Here is a 4,881-nt window from a genome sequence, read left to right on the forward strand (position 1 = left end):
CCTTTACTCACTTTATGTCACTAGAACTGCTCATATCCTAGTCATGACAATCAAAAACATTTGCACACATTGCAAATGTTTCCTGGGGAGCACCTGGGGTTCTCCTTGGTGGAGAACCACTGTGATATACAAACAACTTACATTTTTCACATAGGTTGTTATTTTCTAATTATGTTTGGTTTGGTATAGACATCACTTTTTAAGAATTAATACCCTTTATTTTTTAGGAGAATATTACCTTTGCAGAGAAATTAAGCAAATAGTTCAGAATTCGTATATACCCTTCTCCTTCCCCATTTTGCCAGCACACATCTTGCATTAGTGTCCTACATCTCTTATAATTAATGAACCAATATTGGTACAATGTTATTTCATGCATCCACAATTACAGTTTCATGTAGAATAGTTTTGACACCCTAAAAATCTCACCTACTCACCACTTCTCCTCTCCCTCCAAAACCTCTGGAAATCACTGATTATTTTCCTATCTCTCTAGTTTTGCCTTTTTGAAAATGTCAGATGGGAGGAGGTGAGGATTGAAAAACTACTTATTGGATACTATGCTCATTATCCAGGTGACAAAATAATCTGTACACAAACTCTTCACAACACACAACTTACCTATGTAACAAATCTGAACATGTATCCCTGAAAGTGAGAATGGAAAATCTAAAGTGGGAATGAAAAAAAATTTTATTTAAAAAGAAAATGTAATTTAGTATGGGAGCCTTTTCACGCTTACTAAGAAAATACATGTAAGTTTATTTATGTCTTTCCTTGGCTTCATAGCTCATTTCCCTTTATCACCAAATAATATTTCATTTTAGAGACATACCATAGTTTACTTCTCTTTTCGTCTGTTGAAAAACATCTCGGTTGCTTTCAGTTTTTTGCAATTATGTATAAAGCTGCTATAAACATTCCTGTGAAGGGTTTTGTGTGGACATAAGTTTTCAACTCAGTTGGGTATATACTTAGGAGTGTTATTGCTGGATCATATGATAAGACTATGTTTAGCTTTTTAAGAAACTGCCAAACTGTCTTCCAAAGTCACATTTACATTTTGTATTCCCACTAGCAATGAATGAAGTTCTTGCTGTTCTACTTCCTCACCAGCATTGCGTATTGGAGAATTTTTGGATTATAGACATTCTAATAACCGTATCATGGCATCTTATTGTTCTTATAATTTGCAATTACCTAATAACATATGATGTTTTATATATTTTCATGTGTTTATTTGCCATCTGTATACTTTCTTTCATGAGGTGTCTTTCACATATTTTTCCCATTTTTAAATTGTTTCCTTATTCTTGAGTTTTAAGGGTTCCTTGTATATTTTTAATAAAATTGCTTTATCAGATATGTAATTTGTAAATATTGTCTTTGAGGCTATAACATGTCTTTTTATTCTCTTAACAGTATCTTTTGCAATAAATTTTATATTTAATGTCCAAATTATCATTTTTCTCTTCTTGCATGTTTTTCACTTTTGGCAGTGTATCTAAAATCTCATGAGGAAACACAAGTTACCTAGATTTTCTATGTTATCCTCTACATGTTAGCATTCATTAGTCTGTTTTATGTTGCTATAAATTAATACCTGAGACAGGGTAATTTATATAGGAAAGAGGTTTATTTTGGCTCATGGTGTGCAGACTGTACAAGAAGCATAGTGCTGGCATCTACTTCTGGTGAAGGCCTCAGGAAACTTACAATCATGGTGGAGGGGGAGCAAACATGTCACATGGAGAGGAAGGGAGCAAGAGAGAGGGGAGGAGGTGCCAGGCTCTTTTAAACAACCAGCTCACATGTGAACTAATAGAGTAAGAACTCATTCATCATGAAGGGGATGGCACCAAGCCATTCATGAGGGATACACTCAATGACCCTAACACTTTCCACTATGACCTACCTCCAACATTAGGGATCACGTTTCAACATATTTGGAGGGGACATATATCCAAGTAATATCAATGATTTATAGTTTTGTCTCCTATATTTATTTCTATAATCTGTTTTGAATTTTTTGTGTGTGTGAAACGTGTAAGGTCTCTGTATAGGTTTCTACATGTATGTATGTATACATTTGCATATGGATATCTAATTTTTCCAGCAGCACTTGTTGAAAAGACTGTTTTTTCTCCACCAAGTTTCCTTCACTCTTTTCTCAAATATCAGTTAACTATATTTCTGTGGGTGTATTTCTTGGCTCCCTGTTGTATTCCATAGATCTAATTTTGCTATTTTTTGTCAATAACCTGCTGCCCTGATTACAGTAGCTGTATAGTAAATATTGAAGTTGGGTGGTGTCAGTCCTCCGGCTTTGTTTTTCTTCAGTATTGAGTCACCTATTTCTGGGTCTTTTTTTTTTTTTTTTTTTCTTTTTTGTGAGGTGGAGTCTCGCTCTGTCACCCAGGCTGGAGTGCAGTGGCATGATCTCAGCTCACTGGAGCCTGCGCCTCCTGGGTTCAAACGATTCTCCTCCTCAGCCTCTTGAGTAGCTGGGATTACAGGCACCCACCACCATGCCTGGCTAATTTTTTGTACTTTTAGTAGAGGCGGGGTTTCACTGTGTTGGCCAGGCTGGTTCGAACTCCTGACTTCGTGATCCACCCGCCTCGGCCTCCCAAAGTGCTGGGATTACAGGCATGAGCCACCGTGCCCAGCACCATATAAATTTAAGAATCATTTTGTTAATATCTGAAAACAACTTGCTGAAATTTTGATTGGAATTGCATGGATTCTATAGATCAAGTTGGCATAGAGATCAATATTGACATAAAAAATTGAATATTCCTACTATGGATATGAAACATCTTTCTATTTATTTATTTATTTAGATCTCCTTTGTTTTTTTAGAACTTTGTAGATTTTGTCATATACATCCTGTATACATTTTGTTAAATTTGTACTTAAGAATTTTACTTTACTATTTCACTAATCTTAGAGTAAATTGTATTGTGTTTTAAAATTCAAATTCCAATGGTTCATTGTCAGTGTATACAAAGGCAATTTAATTTTACATATTATCTTTGTATCCTGCAACCTTGCTACATTTGTTTATTAGTTCCAGGAAGCTTTTCCTTTGTTTGTTTCATTTTGTTGTATTTTTCATACTTTTATACAACCATGCCTCCTGTAAGAGTTTTGTTTTTTACTTCCGAGTATGAATGCTTTTTGTTTTGTTTTCTTATCTACTATGTTACCTAGAGCTTTTAGTACAATGTTGAGTAGGAGTGGTAAGAGGAGACATGTTTTTATTGTTTTGGATTTTAGAAATAAGCCCTTATTTTCTCATCATTAAGTATGATGTTAGCTATAGATTTATTGTAGATATTCTTTATCAAATAGGGGAATTTCTCTCTTGTTAGCAATTGAGATTTTTCATGAAGAATGGGTGTTGAATTCTGGCAAATGCTTTTTCTGCCTCAATTAATACGATAATATAATTTTTCTTCTTTAGCTTGTTGATGGGATTTATAAAATTACTGATTTTCAAATGTTCAACTAGCCTTGCATTCCTGGAATAAATCTCACTTGGTAGTGGTGTACAGTTCTTTCCATACGTTGTTGGATTAAATTTGCTAATATTTGGTTGAGGATCATTTATGATATATAATTATCTGCAGTTTCTCATTCTTATAAAGGTCAGATTTGGATCTGAGGGTAATGTTAGTTTCATAGAATGAGTTGGGAAGTGGTCTTTCTGCTTGTATTTTTTGCAACAGATTTTAGAGAATTGGTATTATTTCTTTCTTAAATGTTACAATTCAGTAATGAAACTGTCTGGGAATGGTGTTTCTGCTTTAAAAGGTTATTCATTGTTCATTTAATTTCTTCAGTAAATATAAGCCTATTCGGATTATCTGTTCCTACTTATGTGAGTTTTGATAGATTATGTCTTTCAAAGAATCGGTCCGTTTTAACTAAATTATAACATTTGCGAGAATAGAGTTGTGTATAGCATTTCTTTATTATCTTTTTATTGTAAATGGGATCAGTAGTGATGATCTCTATTTCACTACAGATGCTAGTAATTTGCATATTCTCTTTCTCTCTCTTGTTAGTGGTCTGGCTAGAAGTTCACTAATTTTATTGCTTTAAGATCCAACTTTTGCTTTCATTGATTTTTTTTTCTATTGATTTCATGTTTTCCATTTTTTATCTCTGCTCTTTTATTATTTGTTTCTTCTGATTGTTTTACATTTATATAGCTTTACTTTCTTTAGTTCTAAGATGCAAGCCTCAATTGTTGATTTTAGATCTCTCTTCTTTTATAATGTATGAATTAGCGCTACAAACTTACCCTCTTAGCCTGCTTTTGTTGTGTTCCACGTATTTTGACATAAGTATTGTTTTCCTACTCATTTAGTTTAAAATATTTTAAAATTTCTTCTGAGACATTTTATTGGACTCATGTTATTTAAAAATGCTGTTTAATTTCTAAATATTTTATTATTTTCTAGCTATCTTTCTGTTATCGATTTCTGTGTAGTTCCATTTGAGAGCATACGTTGGTTGACTTATAACCTCTTAAATTTGTTAAGGTGTGTTTTATGGCCCAGAATGTGGTCTATCTTAGTGAGTGCCCCATGGGAACGTGAAAAGAATGTGTATTCTGTTGTTGTTGGACAAAATCTTTTGTAAATGTCAATCAGATGCAGTTGATTGATGATGATATTCAGTTCAATTGTATCCTTACAGATTTTCTGCCTGTTGGAGCTGTCAATAGCAGTTATAGAGGTGTTGAACTTTCCACCTATAATAATGAATTTTCTATTTCTCTTTCTATTGCTATCATTTTTTGTCTCATGTTCTTTGATGCTCTGTTTTTAGGTGCATACACTAAAGAACGGTTATGCCTTCTTAGGGAATTGT

This window comes from Rhinopithecus bieti, unplaced genomic scaffold, assembly GCF_001698545.2.
Source record: "Rhinopithecus bieti isolate Rb0 unplaced genomic scaffold, ASM169854v2 scaffold_16834, whole genome shotgun sequence".
Classification (NCBI taxonomy): domain Eukaryota; kingdom Metazoa; phylum Chordata; class Mammalia; order Primates; family Cercopithecidae; genus Rhinopithecus; species Rhinopithecus bieti.